The sequence below is a fragment of the Macrobrachium rosenbergii genome, chromosome 16 (assembly GCF_040412425.1).
Source record: "Macrobrachium rosenbergii isolate ZJJX-2024 chromosome 16, ASM4041242v1, whole genome shotgun sequence".
NCBI lineage: Eukaryota > Metazoa > Arthropoda > Malacostraca > Decapoda > Palaemonidae > Macrobrachium > Macrobrachium rosenbergii.
Window position 1 is genome coordinate 19,076,226 of NC_089756.1, and position 24,782 is coordinate 19,101,007.

General features: G+C 39.3%; 1 pseudogene; it reads left to right on the plus strand.

Annotated features, from left to right (window-relative positions):
* The window catches only part of LOC136847487 (putative inorganic phosphate cotransporter), a 24,135-nt pseudogene extending 4,948 nt beyond the window's left edge, over window positions 1–19,187 (plus strand).
* The last annotated feature ends 5,595 nt before the right edge of the window (window positions 19,188–24,782 follow it).

Consider the following 24,782-nt stretch of genomic DNA (forward strand, 5'->3'; position numbering starts at 1 on the left):
ACCTAAGGATATATTCTGGGAACTTTAGGTTTAGTGTTCGTCTGCAGCAAATGCTGACAATGAAAGGAAAGGTAAACTTGCAAAGACTGGTGAAAGAGGCTGGAAAAATTTGCGAAGAACATTGATCGTCAACATTATCATCAATTAAGATAATGAGGTGAATGAATGGTTAACTGCAATAGATAATAAAATAAAAAAAACATAAATATGAGTCTTGAAGAAGTAATATATGTATTCTTTGCATCTCCCATGTTCCAATTGTCTTTCTGTTGAAACGAGGATCGTGCATCAATTCATTTTTTTTTACCCTTTTGAATCGATTCAGGCTCTGAAGGTCCCGTGGAAGGATATCGCCACGTCGATGCCCTTCCTGTGTTTAATTGTCTTGGCCTTTGGGGATGGCATAGGATTCTTCGCCATCCTGACTGAGACCCCTACATACCTCAGCAATATACACCATTTCGACTTTGCAAGTGTAAGTTGATGTGACAGCACTTTTCTGTTACCTCTCTGGCCACATGTCTCTTGTAGAGAATGTAGACTGGTTGATTGCGATTCATTTTTATCAGCGAGTCATTCTATAACTTATCTATTAAAAGGCGTGGATTGCAAATTTATTTATATAATTTTCCTACGGTCATGTCAAAATATTTATTAAAGACCACCACAAAACTATAATACTGTACTTTGTCTGTTGTAATAAAAATTACTTATGCTTATTCTTACCGGATTTTTCTTATTACTTTCAGAACGGTATATTTTCTGCTTTACCTCACGTGGCTACGCTTATAGCCAGCCCTTTGTTTGGAGCCATCGCAGATAAGATATCCGAAAAGAAATGGCTCAGTATCAAAATGACAAGAAAATTGGCTACGGGAGTAAGTAAGTTTCCTGCACCAGTTACAAATAAAAGGTAATATTTTGTTACTGTCCTGCTATCAGGTGCACTAATTGGTCACTATATATTCAGTGTTTTGTCCAGAAAATATCCTTCTCACTTTCCTGTCTTTTTACTCTTTCTACAATTATTACATTAATGGGAATGATAGGTTTTTATCAACTTCATCCTGCATTCGGTAATGATTTATATCTTGGTCTTTTGTCTCTTGGGTTTGTCCTTGGCTTCATTTTATGAAACGAATGTTCCACTGGTATTTGGGCTTCTAGATCTGACCCTGAATATATATATATATATATATATATATATATATATATATATATATATATATATATATATATATATATATATATATATATATATTATATATATATATATATATATATATATATATATATATATATATATATATATATATATATATATATATATATATATATATATATATAATATATATATATATATATATATATATATATATATATATATATATATATATATATATATATATATATATATATATATATATATATATATTTATGTGTGTGTATAACTGAATCACGAAAATATGGAACGTGATGAATATATAAATAAAGAAAAAATCCACAAAGGAAAGAGAAACACTGGAGTGCTGCGAGGCCTTTCAACTGGTGTCCTTTACTTAGCAGACTGAAGAAATATAAAAGTAAGTTTATTATAAAAGTAAGTTTACAAAGAAAGATCATATAAATGACAGATGGGGATTACAAAGGAAAAAATATACACCTGGAATCCAGCACAATTGAAGAATTAGTGGCACTGCCAAAACAGGGTTAAATATTTAAGAGGTTCTACAAAGGATTAAGTATACCTTAGTTTTACCAGACCACTGAGCTGATTAACAGCTCTCCTAGGGCTGGCCCGAAGGATTAGACTTATTTTACGTAGCTAAGAACCAATTGGTTACCTAGCACCGGAACCTACAGCTTATTGTGGAATCCGAACCACATTATAGCGAGAAATGGATTTCTCTAATTCTTCATTGGCTGGCCGGAGACTCTACAAAGGATTAGGATCAACCGTTCAGAAGCAGGGATAGGACAATTAAAAGATTATACAAGGGGGTGACTAACCACCAAAAAATGTTAGTAAACAAAATAATTCTGTTTTTGTAAACAATAACAATTTTTGCAAGATGAACATTTTTACAAATAAAAAATTATATTTAACATACGAATACATAAAAATATATATAAAGTAACTAATTTGTAATTAAGTCGGTGATTTTATCTTTTAGGTAATTCTTGAGCATTTTTCTAATACATGGGTCCAAATAATACATGCCAGGGCTAAGGTTAAAATTACACTGGAAGTAAGCTGTATAATAGCAGACTTGAAGAGATTTCTTGAAGAGAAATCTTTTGATCTGGCAATCTCTGAACTTTCAGTCCAATTTATCCCGTGAGAATTTTCACTTGAATGAATATAGCATTGGATGTTTGTCCAGTTTTGACTGAATACTTATGTTGCTTCATACGAACGTCTAAATCTTTACTAGATTGGCCAATATAAAAAGAGGGGCAGTCCAAACATGGAATTTTATATATTATGTTGTTTTCTTTAGGGCTATTTTTTTTATTAACATTCCTTTTAGTGTGTTATTAGAGGAAAAAAACGAGGTTGATATTAAAAGATTTTAACAATGATTTTGTTTTCAAAACCACCATAATAAGGCAAGCTAAGAATGTTCTTAGGGGTTTCTTTCTCCATGTTAGTGTCACTATAAAACTTTTTGTGGGCTTTATTATAACAAATATCTAGTATATGCGAAGGATAACATAAATCTGTCCCTATTTTTCTTATGTATTCAGTTTCTTGATCCAAATACTGGGGACTGACAATGCCCAAAGCTCGCAAAAACATAGAAGAAAAAATTGATGTTTTGATGTTAGGGTGATGCCTGAATAAAAATGAACGTAAGTTAAGTTGTTGGTTGGTTTCCTATAAATGCTGAATTTGCATTGAAATGGTTCTCTATGTATTAAAACATCTAAGAAAGGGGAAAGGGAGACAATTGTCTTTTTCTGATCCTAAAGTAAACTTAATGGATGGTACCTGGTTATTCAAATTACAGAGTAAATCATTTACATCAATACCAGCAGGCAAAACAGCTAAAATATCATCAACATACCTATACCACTTTAAAGGAGTATAAATGATATTAGGTATATATCATTTTTCAAAGAATTCCATGTACAAGTTTGAGAGGAGTGGGGATAAAGGGTTGCCCATTGCCATACCAAATATTTGTTGGTAAAATTCACCAGTGAGTATAAACTTACAATCACAAATGCACAACCTAGTGAGTGAAATAATATGACTTACAGGTAGAGGTAATTCATGATGGCTTAGTTCATTACTAAGATACTCTAAAATAGAATCTATAGGGACTTTAGTAAAAAGAGAACAAACATCAAAACTAACGAACCCATCAGTGAGGCAAAAAGTGATTTTGTTTAATATATCAACTAAATCTAGACAGTTAAATACGTGAGAATCGGAGATAGTTCCAAGTAATGGGGACAAGACCTTTGTACTATATTTCGAAAGTTTATATGACATTGAGCCAACAGTACTGATAATAGGCCGCATAGGATTATTTTCTTTGTGCGTTTTACTAATCCGTACAAGTAAGGTAACGAGGGAAAACCTTAAAGATAAAAAAGAACTAATAGGCCAGTTGTCAATAAAATTTCCCTGTGAACTGCGCACAAGGGCCTCAGACTGGGACTTGACCCTAAAATCAGTGTTCCTGTTGGCTCTGGTGGGCGAAATTCATGACCTCTCATACGACATGACCCACACCCATGGATGGACGTCGATGGGTTTTACCTTCTTCTCATAGTTTGTGGCGTAGACCCAGAACCCCTCCACATATGACCGACAGTTTGATGGTTTTCTTGTTCCCTCACTTGAGGACTTCGCAGGTAACGAACAGTCCCAAATGGTGCTGTGTCTGGTCAGAGCTTTGAGAGCCTACCTTAAATGTACAGCCTCCAACAAACCAGTTTGTCATAGACTGTACTTAAGTATGGGACAAGAGAAGAGTGAGATTTCAAGGAACATTACCTCCTCCTGGCTAAGAGAGGTAATTGGGGGGCATACCATTTGGAAGGTAACAAGGACTCTGCCCCAGCCAGAGTCAGGGCTCACGACATCAGAGGAATAGGTCCGTCGGTGGCGTTTAAGAATGGTGCACCCCAGAACAACTTGTCCCAAAAGAGCTAGTACAATTGAGTTAGTGCGACAAAATGGCTAGTGCCAAAATCGCTGTTGTGACAGAATAGCTAGTAGTACATTTTAGCTGGTACTAAAAGAGCTGTTAACCAAAATGGCTAATTTCAAGAAACTGTAGTTTGTGTTTAAATGTTAAAATGGTTTACAGTGAATACTAGAGCAGTTAGTAGAACAAGCTGTATATTTTTTCTCATTGTTATTAGCCTGTATTCAGTTTTTCATTTTCTTTTATTTTAGCAGAACTACATTAGCAATATTTTACCCATCGCAATGAACGTCATCAAGTCCCAGAAAGGAAGTAATATGGTTAGCTATGAAGGATTTTTGTATCGTAAAAACACAACAAACAAAACAACCCAGAACTGGAGATGTGCAATTATAGACTGTAGGGGTACATTGAAAACTCAGTTGAACTACAAAGAAAATTCTGAAGTACCACATAGACAAGAACATAATCATGCTCTAGATCCTGCATGGCAAAATGTTAGAATTGTAAAATGAAGGAAGAATCCTCTAATTCTAGTGCACCGCCATGAAGGATTATTGCCAGTGCGGTATAAGAGCTGGACGACGAAGCAATGGCGAATGTCCCTAAAATAAGTGCTCCCCAGAAAGGTATTCAACAAAAACGTTGTAAAAATGAAGGTTACCTTCGTGGCCATACATCAATTGATGAATTAACACTCCTGAAGAATTTAATCCATAAATGGAACTACAGAACCCTTTTTGTTATGTGATGCAGTTAGTGATTCAAAGCGAATAATCATATTTGCCAGTGAACTAGTGCTTGATCAACTTGCCAGTTCGAAAGTCTGGATGTGCAATGGTACTTTCAAAGCTGCACCTAAACTGTTTTATCGGTTATATATAATCCATGTTGTTACGGAAGACTTTCTGTTTGCTTGCGTGGATATTTTCATGTCAGATAAAACTCAATTAACATATGAAAGAGGATTTAAGATTCTGAAAGACAAGCATCAAGACTGTAACCATGAAAACGTAACATTAGATTTTGAAAAATCTGCTGTTAATGCTTTTATGAAAGTATTTCCCGATGCAAACATAAACGGATGTTTCTTTCATCTTTCCCAGTCAGCATGGAGAAAGATACAGAGCATTGGATTAACAACTGCTGTCTTCATTCCAAGATGCTTGCAGCATTGCCGTTCCTTAATCCTGATCAAGTGACAGATGCATATGAAGAGCTAAATGAAGACCTCGAATTTTTGCATTTGGGTGAAGAAATGCAAACCTTGTATGACTATTTTAAAGAACATACATTGGCAGATGCCAGAGAAGAGGAAGGAGAACGCCCATATTTCCCATCGAATTGTGGAATGTTCAGCAAAGAACAGAAAATTATATAACAAGGACGAATAAGCTAGAGGATGGCATCGTGCTATTCAGGCAATGTTTGACTCTGTTCATCCAACCGTATGGGGCTTTCTTCAGGGAATTAAAAAGAGGAAGTTTTACAGAGAAGCACTCTAAATGCGTATATCAGCGGACAGCAAGCACCTGTCAAAAAGAGAACTAAAGAAATTAACGATAGACTTACTGTAAGTACTTGATTAACAAGCACTCATATGATGAAATATCTACTAAAGATTGTTTGCGGGCAATAACATATTAAAGCTTTATTTGTTTTTTATCATTATTAAGTGTTTTATACTAAATTTTTCTAATAAATTATTTTAATCAAAACTATTATAGATATATTTTGTTGCCTTTTTATAAATACTGTAAAAAAAACTTCTACTAAAATAGGACAAAAGAAAAGGAAAAACTAATTATAATGGTAAAGACCAAATTTTTTTTGATGTTTCAGTTTTAATTCTATTAAATTAGCTATTTGGGTTAACAGCTCTTTCAGTAGCAGCTAAAATGTACTACTAGCTATTTTGCCTCAATAGCGATTTTGGCACTAGCTATTATGATACTAGCCATTTTGTCGCACTAGGTCAACTGTACTAGCTCTTTTGGGACAAGCTAGAATGTTGCAGACTCGTTTAAGAAGAACCACTCAGTAAGGCAGGTCCTCCGGGCTGGGGTCTAGAAGAGGCAAACGACTTTCACCTCTTTCTGTTTTAAGGATGTAGCACACAAGTCCTCAGATACTTTCACCTTGGGTCTGGTGGTGGCTGCACAACAAGTCAGTTAACAAAGTAGAGCCCTACAGGAGCTCCGTCAGGAGAGAAAGGTGTTGTCAGCTACATTACAAAGAAAAAAGTGGTTACACTGCATCAACTTAACCCTTACAGTCCTCGGGGGCATTAGAGGTAATGTTCCTACACATTTACCTGAGAGATCGCCCTCCTACCTTCAAGTGAGGCTCCATATTTGAAAGGGTAGGTTTGTATGCGTCAGAACGAATGCTAAATTAACAAGAAATTTTAATTTTTCCTAACATGCGAATCTACGCTGTCATATAGGTAAAGTTACCCTCCTCGTACCACCTCATGTAGTCCCGATCTCTCACTCCCTCTAGGAGGTTGAGAGGAGCTGTGTACAGGCTGTCTCATACAATGGGAAGAAGGCTGGGTCAGGTTGACCCACGTGACCCAGGTAGCGTTAGGATTTTGCTTTTAGAGATGAAGCTAGGTAAGCACAGAATACTCCATATATGAAAGTGTAGGTTTGTATGTTAGGAAAAATACAAATTTCTTTTTAATTTGGTACATATATATATATATATATATATATATATATATATATATATATATATATATATATATATATATATATATATATATATATATATATATATATATATATATATATATATATATATATATATATATATATATATATATATATATATATATATATATATATATATATATATATATATATATATATATATATATTGTTACGTGTGAGTCTTGGTTGATCATGTATTATTCAATTTACGTAAATTTTACGGCCCTGCAAACCAAGATTACACGTAACCTGTCACTTGAAGCCAAAAGTTAACCTCAAAGACAGACGTTAATTAGCCAAAGGTCGCCAGTTAAGGGTTATTAACCTTAACAAAGAATATTTGAGATGAATTTGATTTTAAACGCAACGGTTCTCCCAAACATTCGGACGCGAGGCATACAAAAGCATCGAAATTTAACCTGATTTTGCTTACCCTAAATCCTAGGTATTTTACTGGAATAATGGGGTTGAAGCTAACAATAAAATAATTTGACTTAATCTAGACTTCGTGAACACATATACCGTAAGTGGTGGCTGAAGGGGAACAAAGGAAATTTGAAATACAGAAAACAAAGGATAAAAGAATGGGCGAAGTTTTGAACAAAAAGCGACTGTACCTTAGGACGAACGTTGTGCGCATCAACGACCGACGTGGAGTTCTTGCAATTGTTTCTTCACTTCACTAATAGAATAATAGACAAAGAAAGGGGGAAGAGGTCCAACTGGACGTGTTATCTCTCCGAAAGCTTGGTTCTCTCTCAAGTTCTCGGACCGGCCTAGGTCAACAACAGTCACCCCAGGTGTCCACGTTCTTGTTTTCAAAACATTCGCCATGAGACAGGTAGAAAGGAAAAAGGGCCTTAGGACCACCTATTTTTAAGGCTGATATGGGAATTTTCCTATAGGGGAAAAATGGCTAAATGCTACCTATCCTTCTCCAACGGACGGTGAAGGTTTTGAACTGAAGACGCACCTATATAGACAATGTCTTTTCCCGGTCTCAGTCAGGCTGATATTTTTACAATCAAAAGTTACGAGGGCGAACAGCAGTAATATTTGTAAAAGCTCCCCCCCTTAAGAGGGCCTTCACTCCCTTTTCGGGCGTGAAGGTCTATACTAAACAAGCTGTTAAGCCTCTCGTAGGTTACTCTCCTTCCCCTGAGCAGATTAGTCCTGGTTAGCCTACCTAGCTACAGAACTACCTAACCCTAGATAGGATATGAGCTATAATCACTACTTAACCTAATTCTAATAGTACTAGAAGGTGCTCACGGTTATTATAGGCTACCTCCTACAATCATGATGTGTTTTAGACCTAGCCTAGTGGTACGTTCTATGATATTCCCTAGCCTAACCTATCCTAACCCGACCGTAGCACCAACATAAGAGTTAATATTCTAACTAAATTACAACATGGTTTATGTTTAATACAATTAAAATTTACTAGTTAATTCATGAGGTTGCCTCATATGATAAATGGGTGCCTCACTGAGGTCTTAGGCCATGCGTGTCACGAGCATCGTGGCTCGTTTCACAATAGTTGAGATTACTGAAATTAGTTAGGCTACTTACATGATTACTGCGGCTCGGTGGTAAGTGGAAAGAACAAGGTTACTAAATTGATGTACTGTACTTTAAGGTGGCCTAGGCTAGGTACAAATAAAAGGAAGAGATCACACTGGCTACCTTCTCTGGGCAAGGGGCCAGGATCACTCTTAGATGTTAGGGCACTGTGCCGAGAGGGCACTAGTGCCAGGATGAGCGTATAGCTCGGCAACTACTGGGCTCTCTTCCGCCCCTTCTTCTTCTTCTCTTCGGTTTCCTCCAAGGCCTATCAGTAGCTGGCCTAGCAGGTGATGAGAGCACCAACTCCGGGGGCAGGCCAGAAGGGCTAGCGGGCGCGAAGTCAGGGCAACTGCAAAAGCTGCGGGAGGACTCCCTACTCCGGCTGCTGCGACAACCGGAGCGAGAGCGATCTCGACTTCTGCGTCCGAGGATGCCAGTTCCTGGTCTTCCAAGGAAGGGGTACCATTTCGATCCTCCAGGGTTCATCCTGGAATCAAATTTTGAAGAAGAAGCTTCGGGTGCTGGAGGCTCTCCAGTCGCGATGATCAACTGCATGGGGAACCTAAATCTCCCGGAGGAGGATTCGCCTCATGATTTAGACCCGGCATAGAGGCCTTTTCCATTGGTAGCTCAACGTCCGTGGCGGACGGAGTCTGGCACTGCTCAGTGCTCGCAAGTGGCACTGGCAGCAGTTGAGGGTCAGGCATGCCTGACAAGGGGTCCGGAGGTGCAATACCTCTCGGACGACTTGGGTTTGGCTGCGGCAGAGATTCCTGCCCCAGCAGGAGATCGTAGCCCCTCGGTGAGTTTTGTTCGGGGGCGTCCGCTGGGCGTTGCTTGCTTGGGCAGCCCTCCCAATTTGTGGAGTGGTCTGCCCGCTTGCACGTCCTGCAGCGGTACTGCTCCTCCTGAATCTCTCTTCGCGGAGGGGGAGGACCTCTTGGTGGGCCAGCCCTTCGCGATTGGAGAGGGCAAGGCCTGAAATAATTTGGTTTATGCCCCTTCCGCGGACCACTTTGGTGGGCGGAAGGTGGAGGTTTGTCATTTTTGGGAGTTACAACTGGGGCCGCCTTGGAGGAGGTAACGTGGCTGCGGAGTGGCGGTGGTGACGGGCTTCCGCAGAGAAGATCCCGACCCAACAAGAAGGCCACTCCGGGCCGAATTCCACCTACCACGCCGAGGCGGTGGGGTATCGTGCCCCAAGGTGTCATAACCTGGAGTTGGACTGTAGGAACGGTAATGGCGTGGCCCTCTATCCACTTCATTTCCCACCGGGTTTCTTCGTCAACCATGGCACCGGCTGGCACTTGGGCCCTAGTGATCAGGCTAATGTCTGCCGCAGTGTCTACTGTGACCGGAAGGGTCACTGGCAGGCTAGTGCCCTGAAGAGGGGCCACCGAGATGAACTGGGTTTCCAGTCTCTCGGGGTAAAGGATCCGGTGCGGACCAGCAGCAGAAAATGAAGTGCTGATTAGGTTGACAAATTTGGTGGTGGGGACATGATGTGGACAGGCCGGAGATCCAGCATTGTAGTGGCTAGCAGCCCCACAGGATCTGCACGGGCCTTTTGGATGGGCTCGGTGGCCTGCAGTAACTGTTGGAGGAGAGGGCTGAGCGGATGAATCGGGAGCGGAGTCCTGGCTGGTAGGGTTAGGCTGCTTATTAGTGCCGAGTTTGTATCGGCACTCAGCTTCAGCGTGGCCCCCCTTCTTGCAATAGTTGCACAGGGTCTTGCTAGGCAGTCCATTCTTCGGGCGAGTGGAGTTCGAGAGGTAGGCCGGAGGGATGATTCGCTTCTGAGAGGTGCTATGTGACTGATTGAAGGTTTCCCACGAATCAGCCATGCGACAAGCTTCCATAAGTGTGGAGGGCTGCTTATCGTTAAGATATACCGCAAGGGGCCCTGGCACACATTGGAAAAGGTCTTCTAGCATGGTCCGATTGAAGAGATCCTCAAACGTCGTGCAGGCCAAGGAGTCGAACCAGCGCGTACCGGACTGGGTTTTGTGACATGCCCATTCCGTCCAAGACCAGCCGACTTCCTTGGCAAGACCTCGGAACCGTTGTCTCCATTTTTCTGGGGTTATCTCGTAGGCCTTTGTAATGACTCTACGAACTTCCGCCATGTTGCCTCTCTGGCTCTTCTCCAGTGAGCGAAGCGCTGCCTTGGCTTTTCCCCTCCATATGCTTGGCTAGTATTAAGGCTCTCTCGTCTCCGTGGTGCTGTAGTTATCGAAAAGAGCCTCGATCTCCTCCAGCCATGCTTCTGGCTCGTCCTCAGTCCACTTGGGGACTAGGGAATTGATGCTCGAAATTGGAGCGTTTGATGCAGCAGGTGTAGGACTGGAGGCTTGATGGCTAGCCATAGCTTCGGCATTCTCCATTTTCGCTCTCTCAAGCTCGAGCTCCTTCTCCTTTAGGGCTAACTCAGTTTCCTTGCAGGCTAACTCATGCTGTCTCCTTCTTTCTTCTCTTTCCTCTTCATACTGCCTTTGCTCGGCTTCATACTTCCTCTGCTCGAGTCTTTCTTCCTTCTCCCGCTTGGCCAAGTCGTCCACTTGCTCCTTAACCCAGGTAGTAAGTTCCGAGCCGGTGAGACCTGCCGCCGTCCCCAGCCCCAGGAAAGTTTTATAATGCTCTGCTGCCATGGTTCTGGTGGGGAAGGCCGTCTAACCGGGTCGAGTGGGCGTACTTGGGCAGCGAGGAAGTGTCTCTTCAATGAAGTGGCACCCTTTCAAAAGGTGGCACTGTAGTTTGGGTGTGCCGTGTACAGGTCACACTGGTGGCACTCAGTATCCCTAGGCACTGGTGCAGGTTAGGTTCCAGAAGAACTTTCTCTTCTGTGTTCCCTTTGGTTTTGTTTTATTTATTTTCTGGATTCTTGCTTGGTGGCACTTATGGTGCCAATGTGTTCCTAGGGACCCTCTACTGGAGTCCAACTAGGCTATATGGGAGGAAAGGCACTCTACACCCCCTGCAGAGTGCAACAATCGAATGAGAGAGAAAGGGAAGGTAAAAGAGAGAGAGAGAGAGAGAGATAGTAGGCTATTCCAGTGATGAGTGCTGCAAATTATTGGCACTGTGGAATAAAGTGAATCTGGGTTTTTTTTTTTTTTTTTTTTTTCTTAAAGATCCTCGTGAGTGGCTGGTCCCAGTACCGGCCCCAGTGCTGGCCCCTTCTTCTTTCAGAGGGTGAAAACTACTGTTGGCTTCGGTCTGGATAGCAGGCCTCACTCGTGACCGACAGTTTATCACTGTATCGTAATTACTCTTAACTTGTCCTCATCTATTGTGGGACAGAGGTGTTTTCTTTTAATTGGTTAAAGTATTCAATTAATTAGCCTAGTGTCGGCCGTTCTTTTTCTTTGAAGAGGGTCACGTACACTTAGGTTAGGAATGCTTACTTGAATGACGAGAGAGAGAGAGAGAGAGAGAGAGAGAGAGAGAGAGAGAGAGAGAGAGAGAGAGATAGAGAGATTTTCAATCAGCGAATTTCTTGCTGCTTGAGAACATGTAAACAAAGATTTTATACATGCACAATGGCATGGATCTTAATAAAATGATATAGATGCGTCGTCTTGGCTTCCTTAGGGATTACTTTATTATCTTAATTTTCCGGGGCCGACGTCACAAAAAGTTTATCGTAAAAATTTTAAATTTTCTTTATATGATTTTTATAGTAGGTATTCATATAGGAACTTGTTATTACTCCTAACTAAGGCCTATCTTTCCCTGCCTAAATTATCTTTTGTTTTTTCCTAGCTAAGATATTAGGAGGTGGGTTAACTTCTACTAAAAAAGCAAAAAAAAAATGCCCCCAGAGTGTCTCAACAGAGGTCACAATAACAAAGTCGTTGAGATGGCGGCCAAGGTCCCGTTAGGCCTAAATTTCAAAACAACCTCGGCTGGCGAAGGAAACCCCAAAATGGCGTTCTCTCACAAACAGTTCGAACAATTTCAAAACAACCGCATGGCGGGAATCCCAAGATGGCGGGTATTTTCTTTTTAGCACAAATTCAAACAACGAACGAAACAAATGCAGGTATCCAGATTTTACTTTAAATATACCAATCATGCATAGTGTTTTACGTTAAGGATGGAAAACGAAATTACCAAACAACTTTGTGTCTTTTGTTATCGTATTCCTCACCCGGACATTACACAAAAGAATGAAAAGAGAAATGCTCGCTTGCCTGCGTAAATTTACGTTGTTGAACGGTACCTTTATTGTAAAATTACTATTTCAGTTCGTTTGCTACTTCACTGACACGGTTTTTGAATGATTCCCGCTATATGCAAACAATAACGATCGGAATTGCCGACGCGATTTCTAAATTACTTTGTGTACATGAAACAGGCTCCGCTTTTCTCGGCCTTAGGATTCGTTACTTGAACGACTTCTCTCACGGTCCGAACACGGTAAAATGCCCTTTCTTAAACGACACAAATTGTGATTAAGCTCTGCTCTCGAGTTGCACCCTTTCCTACGCTAATTCTCGCTACACTTGTTATAACTATTCTCTTTACTGCTTATTATTATGCCTCGTTCCTTGTTTGGAAGAATGAAATGGAGTTCGATATCTGACTTTTATTTTTTGGAATTAATGTAATTTTAATTTCCTTTTCTCAGATTCTTTCTCTAAAATGTACTTTAGATTCTACGCAAGGTCGCCAATGTTACGTGTGTGAGAGTCTTGGTTGATCATGTATTATTCAATTTACGTAAATTTTACGGCCCTGCAAACCAAGATTACACGTAACCTGTCACTTGAAGCCAAAAGTTAACCTCAAAGACAGACGTTAATTAGCCAAAGGTCGCCAGTTAAGGGTTATTAACCTTAACAAAGAATATTTGAGATGAATTTGATTTTAAACGCAACGGTTCTCCCAAACATTCGGACGCGAGGCATACAAAAGCATCGAGATTTAACCTGATTTTGCTTACCTAAATCCTAGGTATTTTACTGGAATAATGGGGTTGAAGCTAACAATAAAATAATTTGACTTAATCTAGACTTCGTGAACACATATACCGTAAGTGGTGGCTGAAGGGGAACAAAGGAAATTTGAAATACAGAAAACAAAGGATAAAAGAATGGGCGAAGTTTTGAACAAAAAGCGACTGTACCTTAGGACGAACGTTGTGCGCATCAACGACCGGCGTGGAGTTCTTGCAATTGTTTCTTCACTTCACTAATAGAATAATAGACAAAGAAAGGGGGAAGAGATCCAACTGGACGTGTTATCTCTCCGAAAGCTTGGTTCTCTCTCAAGTTCTCGGACCGGCCTAGGTCAACAACAGTCACCCCAGGTGTCCACGTTCTTGTTTTCAAAACATTCGCCATGAGACAGGTAGGAAGGAAAAAGGGACCTTAGGACCACCTATTCTTAAGGCTGATATGGGAATTTTCCTATAGGGGAAAAATGGCTAAATGCTACCTATCCTTCTCCAACGGACGGTAAGGTTTTGAACTGAAGACGCACCTATATAGACAATGTCTTTTCCCGGTCTCAGTCAGGCTGATATTTTTACAATCAAAAGTTACGAGGGCGAACAGCAGTAATATTTGTAAAAATATATATATATATATATATATATGTATATATATATATATATATATATATATATATATATATATATATATATATATATATATATATATATATATATATATTAGCTGACCAACCAGGTGCTGCCTGGGATAACTCTGAATGACAACTAGTAAACTCTCTCTCTCTCTCTCTCTCTCTCTCTCTCTCTCTCTCTCTCTCTCTCTCTCTCTCTCTCTCTCTCTCTCTCTCAGAAAATAGAGTGGTCGAAAAGATGGCAAATGCCATTTAACGTGAATAAGTGTAAAGTGTTACAAGTAGGAACAAACAACCCTCATACCAACTACATGCTGCTTGGGAATGACATAGCCCTTCTTTGGCTGAGTCGGCTGAGCTTCAGACTGTCATTCGATGGGCCGGAGTTCAATTCCAGCGGCCGGCTGATGAAGAGTTAGAGGAATTTATTTCTGGTGATAGAAATTCATTTCTCGCTATACTGTGGTTCGGATTCCACAATAAGCTGTAGGTCCCATTGCTAAATAACCAATTGGTTCTTAGCCACGTGAAATAAGTCTAATCCTTCGGGCCAGCCCTAGGAGAGCTGTTAATCAGCTCAGTGGTCTGGTAAAACTAAGGTATACTTACTTACTTTGGGAATGACATAAATAGTGTAGAAGAAGAAGAAGACCTTGGATTCATTGTTACCAAGGACTTAAAATCCACAAAACAGTGCATAAAAGCTGAAAAGAAGGCACAGAAACTACTGGAATACATGAAGAGGCAGTAGAAACAAGGAAATGGTGCTGCAGCCCTACACATCAATAGTTAAACCTCATCTTGAATATGCAGTACAGTTTTGTTCGCCAACACTAAGAAAGGACAGTAGATTAGAAGGAGTAGAAGCAAGAGCCACAAAGTTAGTTCCACCCAAATAGGTTTTCAAAGACGACTAGAGAACCTGAACATGTATGGCTTAGAAACATGACAATTGCGAGGACAACTAATAGAAACATTCAAAATACTGAAAGGCATAACAAAATTAGACAGCAACCTCTTCACATTAAACGAAAACAAGACAAGAAACAATGTATGAAAACTAGAACTGAAGAGTTACAACACATCTCATTGTGGGAACTTCTTTACATACAAGATATGTGACACATGGAATAAACTGCCACCTGAAGTTGTAAACAGTGTGGAAGAGTTTAGAAGAAAGCTGGACAAAATCATCAGAACACTGTGAACGAATATTAAAGCCTGCGCCTACAGATAAGTGAGCACATGATGTCTCTTCGGATGGACTAATAAGTCTTTGGGACATCCTAATCCTTGTAACTCTCTCTCACTTTTTCCCCCTCTTTCTTCTCCCTAACTCCTCCTCTACTCTCTCTCTCTCTCTCTCTCTCTCTCTCTCTCTCTCTCTCTCTCTCTCTCTCTCTCTCTCTCTCTCTCTCTCTCCAACCCCCCCTGTCTCTTTTCCTCTTTATTCTCCCTAACACCACCTCTACTCTCTCTCTCTCTCTCTCTCCAACCCTCCCTGTATCTTCCCTCTTCCTTCACCCTAACTCCTCCTGTGCTCTCTCTCTCTCTCTCTCTCTCTCTCTCTCTCTCTCTCTCTCTCTCTCTCTCTCTCTCTCTCTCCTTCTATTCTCTCTCTCTCTCCCCTTCTATTCTCTCTCTCCCCTTCTACTCTCTCTCCCTCACTTCCTCTCCCTCTCACTCTGTCTCTGTCACCCCCTTCCCAACCCCAACCCTCCTTGGTGCCATTGATGTCTTTCCCCCACAGTATTCTTTTCCAGATAGTAAGTCATATGTATATCAAAATTAGGTATGATAAATTGGCAAAGTTACTAAGTCCACGGGCATAACCAGCCCAATTTCAGAGAAGCCGTTCCCACCCCGACCCCTTTGGTGCCTTCTTGGTGCTAGTGATATCTTACCCGCCACATTGCTGATTTCTAGATAGTAAGTCACATGTATACCAAGTTTGGTTGAAATTGCTCAGTGTTTCAGAGTTATGCTGGTACATACACACACACACATACATCCATCGATTTTTATATATATATTTCTATATTACGTTTTTAGATAAAGAAAGTTGTTAACTTTATTTTCAACAAGGATCTTTGTCTTTTACTCTTCTCTGTAATAAAAACATGAAGACTTTTTACTAACACGAGGCATCCACTGAAGCTTTCTGAAGGAATTAGGCTGAGATAGATTAGCTAAGTCTGTCTTCAACAGTTAGATGTTTGAAAAATATTTGACTGTTTCCATTGCACTGACATTCACTCCAAGATTGCAAGGTAGTCACGCTTCCTCATATTTCTCAGTACACCATGAACTTGTGGATTTCTGTACCGACCATTCTTGAAAATTCATCTATGGTGTTTTTTTTATAATATATTCAGCTTTTTAAGAACTTTTATAGTTTCTCATTCTGTAAGAAAATTGCTTTTGATATATCTTCTAATTATCAATGTCTCCTAGTTATTCTATACATGCACCTTTCATTAGGTGTCAGTAGGCCAGCAAAAGAGTAAAAGACTAATCAGTTCAATTACCAGCTATTTTCACATATTTTTCTTATGGATCTGTGCTCATCTTGTACAAGTGTTTTTTTTTCAGTATTAGGAATAAGTAGATTTACATAAGTGTGAGAAAACCATTACTTGTTTCGAGTTTATTTCATGTAGGTTCACAGGTCTGTAGAAATTTTGCATAATCTCTTAACAATTTTAGCGGCGAACAGAAGTATAAGATGTTAACTACGTTTGAGAGGTCTGGACCAGTCCTGCATGATCTTACAATTCAATTCCAGACATCAGCAGAGATGCCAGTCTATTGCGGGAAACCACTGATTTCAATTAACAACTGGCTCCAAACTTGTTATGGGTGTGCACTCAACCTTAAGAGGCACTTTTCAGTTTCAGATGTCACCATAACTAATAGCTAAGAATGAGATCCTTCAATGCAGGTCCCAACTAATTTCGTGTATGTCCACAGGTCTTTACTCATCTTGCATATGCCTAATAGCCATGTGCTTCGTGGACTGTAACGCAACGTTAGCTGTTGTGTTTCTGTGTATAGCAGTGAGTCTCAACAGCGCCAAGTACATCGGGGGTTATTTAAGTGAACAAGACATCGCCCCTAACTTCGCTGGAACGTTGAAAGGAATAGTAAACTCTGTATTCGCCATCACTGGAGTTATTGCTTCATTTGGTGTAGGGGAGATTACTACTGGCAATGTGAGTCTGATGTTAGGAAATGAATCTTCAAACTGACAACTGGCCCGTAAACAGATATTGCTGTCAGTGCACCCTATGCGGTGCACTGTAGGCTTTACTTAAGGTTCTTTGAAACGCCCCTTCGGCCCCTAGCTGCAACGCCTTTCCTACCTTTTTACTGTACCTACGTCCATATTCTCTTCCTTCCATCTTATTTTCCATCCTCTCCTAATATCTGTTTCTTAGTGCACCTTCAAGGTTTTCTTCCTATTACACCTTTAAAACCTTTTTATTCTTAATTTCCCTTTCATCGCTAAATGACCTTAGGTCCCAGCACTTGGCCCTTGGCCTAAATTTTATATTGCATTCTAAACTGACAACAAATTGTGCCATATGCAAATCTAAGGCTAGTCACACAGGTACAAGTAGGTAACTTATTCAGTATCATAACATTGGAGTAAGGATTCTTTGCATCATTTTATAAACGGCAGCTGTTGAAATTGGTACATAAATAAACAAGTAATGTTTCCTGCCAGGCTTTTGTGTATTTTTTAAAAGTAAATAGCTCAATTGATGTAAGTAAACCATTATAGATAATTTTAGGTAATGCATTCAAGAAACATGTGCATTTTAGCACATTATGATGCAAGCTGTTACAATTGATCACTTTTTAACCATCCCATGGAGCTAATACATTTAATGTAATCTAATACCTGCATTTCTTTCTCAGCAAACACTGAGCGCCTGGAGGACTGTTTTTGGAATCTTGGCAGTGAGCTACTTCATTGGAGGGTTGGCATATACGATTTTTGGAACGGACAAAGTGCAGCCATGGAATGAGCCCAAAAAGAAATAGATATGATCAGATTTTTTTTTACTGGCTCTGGAAACAAAAATACTTTCATATTTAGATAGTCATATACTTTCATATTTGAATAAATCATATGCTTTTGCATTTGGATAAATTATATGCCAAAGTTTCAAGTGTTGTTCATACACCTCACCTGAGACACTACCCTACTTACGAACTTTCAGAATTACGGACAGACAGGGTCACACGTTTTAAAATCGTGTTCAGAGCACTCCCTTTTGCCACCCTTATTTCAGTGGTTTTGAAAACATAAAATCATTGTTAAAACCTTTTAATGTAAACCTCGTTTTTTCTTATAATAACACACTCAAAAGAATGTTAATAAAAAATAGCCCTAAAGAAAACAACAACATAATATATAAAATTCCATGTTTGGATTGCCCCTCATTTTATATTGGCCAATCTAGCAAAGATTTAGATGTACGTATTAAGCAACATAAGTATTCAGTCAAAACTGGACAAGCATCCAATGCTATATTCATTCATTTAAGTGAAAACTCTCACAGGATAAATTGGACTGAAAGTTCAGTGATTGCCAGATCGAAAGATTTCTCTTCAAGAAATCTATTGGAGTCCGCTATTATCCAGCTTACTTCCAGTTGTAATTTTAATCTTAGCCCTGGCATGTATTATTTGGACCCCTGTATTAGAAAAATGTTCAAGAATGACCTAAAAGATAAAAGCACTGACTTAATTACAAGGTAGCTACTTGATATATATTTTCTGTATATCCGTATGTTTAATATAATTTTTTTTGTAAAAATGTTCATCTTGCAAAAAGTTTTTATTGTTAAAAAAAAAAAAAAAAAAATTATTGTGTTGTACTAAAAATTTTTAGGTGGTCAGTCACGAACCTGTATAATCTTTTAATTGTCCTGTCCCTGCTCCTGAACGGTTGATCTTAATCCTTTGTAAAAACCTCTTAAGTATTTAATCCTGTTTTGGCAGTTGTACTAATTCTTCAATTGTGTTGGATTCCAGGTACATATGTTTCCTTTATAATCCCCTTCTGTCATTTATATGAGCTTTCTTTGTAAACATACTTTTATATTCCTTCAGTCTGCTAAGTAAAGGACTAGTGTCGAAAGGCCTCGCAGCACTCCAATGTTTCCGTTTCCTTCGTGGATTTTATCTTTATTTATATATTCATCACATTCCATATTTTCGTGATTCAGTTATACATACATATATATATATTATATATATATATATATATATATATATATATATATATATATATATATATATATATTTTCAGAAAATACGGCGCTTTAATATTACTGTGTTATATAGATGTGATGAAAGAGAGTTAGCTGTGAGATGGAACTGGGGCAAGCCGTCACTTGCAGAATCATTGTATTCAGCAAATAGTTGGTCATCTCAGCAGTTAACCTGATGAACACGCGATATTGGCTCTGTCATATGACCAAGTTGGTATGTGTGTACATGAGTTCAGACGTTAGAAATCTAGATTTTGTGTCTAATTCTGCCCAAAAATTAGTTCAATCGTTCATTAGCGGAGCAAGAGCGAGATCGTGAAGACATTATCATTGAGTGTTGCAATCTCTTAGAATTGGCAGAATAAGGTACAGTTCAGACTCTTCGTTTTTCTGTGTGAAGCGTGAACTTATGTTTTTTACCATGTTTCAAGATATTTTTGAACTTGTGTGGGAAGTGGATGTAGCCTTTTACCATTTCAATATTCTATTTTATTGTGTTCTGTTTTTCCAGTATATACTCATGCATTTTAGACTTTTCATTATTATGTTTTGCACTTGCATATTTTTGGGAGAGTATTATTTGTGCTTAATTCTTTCGACAGATGTCGGTGGTGGTGGTGTGGAGAGAACATAGTGAGAGAACATGATGTTATCATGTTGGTGTGATCATAGAGAATACATTTGCAAAACCTTTGCAATGCCTATTTTTTATGTGGTAGACTTTTCGAGACTAGACCTTACAATGTCTAAGATAGAGTATGTGAGAGTTTTTGAATTTGCAGGCTATTAGCCACAATCAGATTTTTAGTTGGACTGAGACTAAATCTTGAGTTAGACGTTTCTTACTTGACAATTTCATTTATGATGCATTTTAACCTTTGCTTTGTTTATTCATTACTTGTTGGGTTGCTTTAAATAATAAATCTATTTTTGTAGGAAAGATTGCGTTTCCTTAGATGACCCATTTCATTTCTTTAATGTGGAATGCGTGAGGCAGAAAAATGAGTGCCGAGAGAGAGAGAGAGAGAGAGAGAGAGAGAGAGAGATCTTCGTGACATTCGAGAGAGAGAGAGATCTTTGTGACATCCGAGAGAGAGAGAGAGAGAGAGAGAGAGGTCTGTGTGGGTTGAGTGTTCAAGGGGAGAACAGGGTCGAAACCCCATTGCCTTCGGGAGTTAGATCGCAAAATCGGTAACGTTACATATATTCCTACAAGGAATATTATATCTGTTTCCAAGGGGGGTTACATATATATAAACTTGATGTCCTGAACCAAGTCAACATAGGCAGCAATCACAGGATGGTAAGATGCAAAATCCAAGTCAACACCAAACAAGAAAGACAAAAACTATTCTTCTCAAGACCAGAACATATCAAAAATACCTGAAGCTCTCAAATCTACATTTCACACAGAGTTAGAAAAACGCTACGTGATTCTTGAAAATTTAGAAGACCAAAACAGTAATGAAAATTATCCTGAAAACTTGAATAATAACATCATTACCCCATTGAAAGAAGCAGCAAAGAAGTTCAGGACAAAGCCTTCCGACAACAAGAAGTTCTCAGAATTGACAAAGAATCTCACGAAAAACATAGAAATCTCAAGCCCCAATCAACAGTGCGGGAGAAAACTGAAGCAGCAGAACTAAACAAAACTATACAGAAAAAGCAACGAGAAGACCTTCGCAATAGAACAACAGAAATAATTGAAGATGTCATTAAACAGGACAGAGGGTTTGAAACAGCAAAAAGAAAACTCGGCCGAGGGAAGCTGCAATTGACTGGGGTGCTGCTAGAAGTAGTGTAAGCAAATTAGGGTTGAACCTGGAAGTAATTAGCATAAAGATACTGTATATTTTGTACCATTAGAATCGCATTTTTTTTTTTTTTAGATTATCCCACTAAAAGCCCCACTTCATAGTTTTTGGTGAAATGTTTTCACAAATATAAACGTAAAGAGTGGTTTTTAGTGTTTTTTCCACCATTTTTCGGCTGTATCATTATTATTGGATCAAATGTACTACTTTTAACAGGGATCTTAATATACTTTTTGTATTATCTTTAAAATAGTTTGTACAGTTTCTAAATACCAATGTATTCAAGAAATTGCAGTTTTTTTTTTATTAAAAGGATTCTGTAATTTAGCTGTTTTTGGTGAGTAAATTAATAAAATTTTAGGAGTGAAACTAGAATCTGTTTTATTCTATGCAAATTTCGATTTTAAGTGTTTTGATAATTTCTATTTTGTTTTATTCTAATTTATTGTAGTTCCATCTTTTGATATCACAGATTGTAAAGTGAACGAGAAAAGATTAGTGATGAATTGAGAAAAGGAAACAGTTCGAAGACACAAGATCATACGACCATGGATGAAGCATTACATGAATATTGCTGTATTAAATGCAAAGATCCCCAGTCACAACATGAAGATCTCACAACTGTGAAGAAAGGAGTGGAAAAGCTTGTTGAATATAGCAAATCAATAGGTGATTATCAAATGACTGATATGCTTTTGACAAGGAAAGCAAGTGGAACAATAATTCGTATTCACAGAGACTGCCAGACAAGTGTATATAATGAAATGAAACGAAAGTCACCGGAGCCAACTGAGAGCAAGATGAAAATGCAAAAATTTGCAACAAGACGATCTGATGTACTCAAGCTTAACTGGAAAAAACAGTGCATATTATGTGAGAAAGAGTGTGTTTACGAAAGAAACCACCCTGATCGCATTGATTGGCGGCAAGTTCACGTATTTGCTCTTCTAGAAATGATCAACTCGCAGAAAATGTGAAAAGGAGACTATTGGATTGTATTGATTTGGTAGCAGCTGAAGCATGATATCACTTTCATTGTCGAGATGAATTCAAGAGAAATATACCAGCAAGTTCTACACCTGGAAGACCAAATGATCAAGATAGGATGGCTAATTTCAGTGTAGTTTGCACTTGGTTGGAATCTGATGCTGAAATCCACACAGTGACTGAGATCTACAATAGAATGGTAGAAATAGCTGGCTCTGAGGATAGTGTGTATAGTTAGAAATGGTTGAAAACAAAGTTAAAGCAAAGGCATGGAGACCACATTACTATTTTTGAAGGGGAGGGTAAAAGTAGCAAGGTTTGTTTCCGTAACATGATGGAATACTTAATTAGTGACAAATGGTGCCAGGATCGAAAGTCTAGTACTCAGGATGAAGCTGAAAGAATAATATCAATGGCTGCAAATTTGATATTAGATGATATTCGATCTAGCAATTTCGACTGTGAGTGGTACCCAACAACAGAAAAGATGCAGAGTACTGAACATGTATTGGAATGGATTCCTTGGAAACTGCGATTGTTTATGCAGTATATTTATAAAAATACATTAAAACAATGCGGTATTGGTCAAGCATTAGTTAGCGCCACCCGTCCACGATCATCTGTACCACCCATACTTTTTGGGCTGGGTGTAGATGTTGACCATGTCTTTGGATCAAGGTGGCTTATTGATCAGCTTAACAAATTAGGTTTTTGTGTGAGCATGGATGAAGTAACCAGGTATAAACAACCTACTATGGAAAATGACAGCTATGACAAAGAAGTTAGCAAATTAGCTGAGTCGTTTACCTAGTGGTCAGCTGACAACGTCGATCACAACATCAGAACCTTGGATGGAAAAGGCTCCCTACATGGCATGGGCATAATATTGTCGACCACTGGTAAGCTTGGTTCTTCATATCCAACAAGTCACTCTCCAATCAAACGTAACAAAGTGAAGAAGGTAGATGTGATTAAACACAAGGGCATTCCAATCATAAACTATTCGTCATCATCAACTGGATTGTCGAAATTGGTCTTGAAGGAAAGGTGTACGCTGGATCTTATGCAAGACATTCATTTTCCCGTCCAACTAGATTTACTCTGGAGCAGTGCTATACTCTTGAAAGATAAGGGAATTCGTCCAAACTGGTCTGGCTATATGACTGAAGTCTGTGGAGGAGAATATCCTGGAAAATCTTCAGTGTCCTTCTTCCAATAATTGATCTAAACCCTTCAGATCTCTCATGCATATACTCAACATCATTATTCATCATAAACCAATCCAAATGTCTGAAAGTTCATACACCCGTGGTAACTTTTGATCAGCCACTTTGGTTAAAAGCAATGGAGGTAGTGCAAGCAAAATCACTGAATGTGGTTCTGATCTTGGGTGGTTTTCATCTCATGATGAGTTTCCTTGAAAGTATTGGTGACGTTATGAAAGGGTCTGGAATTTCTGAGGCACTCAGCACTGTGTATTGCAACAATGCGGTGGAACACATGCTGTCTGGAAAAGCAAATTCAAGGGCTCTTAGAGGTCACTTTCTTATCATCTCAGCACTTCATTCAAAGCTTTTGTCTATATTTTTCCCAGCTCATATTGATAGAATTGAAATGAGTACAGAAGAGGAGGGCGAAGAATATAGACAAGATAGTGATGTGAGCAGCTCTGAAATGGACATCTTTATTAAAAGGGACCCTGCATTTAAATTTGTATAACCTTTACCAACAGAACAAGTAGAAAACCTGGAATTGATTGACAGGAAACTTCATGAGGATCAATAAATTCTGAAGTACATCTTCAAACATCAGAGGAGCTGATCCAGCTAGAAGATCAGCTGAAAAGATATAAAGGTTACCTTGCTATACATCTAGAACAGCAAAATTCTGGCTCCAGTATATTCATTATATTGATGTCCTAAAGCTCTTCATACATGCAGGAAGAATAGGAAACTGGGCACTGCATCTAGGTGCTCTGAGCAAGATGGTTGATCTGTTTGCTGCGACAGGTCACTACAGTTATGCCAAGTGTGCAAGACTTCATGTACAACAGATGCTTGATAAAATTTCAAATGATACTTCCTACCGTCAAGTTGAGGATCACGAGACCTCATTGATCTGAAATCTGCGACCTCGCAGTTGCCAGATACATTCCTGGAGGTTATGACCTCCTCCTGGGACAGGACTTCCAGTCCCCATCTAAGTTAGAGCAATCCAGGGGTCCAAATTCCCCAAATCATTTATTAGGCACGATTAAAATTCAAACGCCAGATTTCATTCCACTTCCCGTGCCACCTGAGTGCAATGTGCAGTGGCCCCCTTGACCGAGATCAATTCCCGATCCCATTCCAGTGCCTGGCCCTGCCCCAGTGCCAGTGCCAGGACCCCAAGTAGATCCCCCTCCAGGAGATCCTATTCTTGATTCACAATCTCTGCCAGTGTCACTTGGGTGCACTGAGTAGTGCCAAGCTCTGTCCGTCCTGAACGATGAGCAAATTCCAAATCAGTCGGTGCCTGGCATTGCCTTAGCGCCAGTGCCGGAGCACGCCCCTGATCTCCATTCTAGAGATCCCAATCCACGTCCCCTCTCTTCTCCCAGCTTGGCTCTGCTACCAGTGCTGGTAAGGGAGACGGATCCTCCCGACCATAGTGGAAGCTCACCGGAAGGTG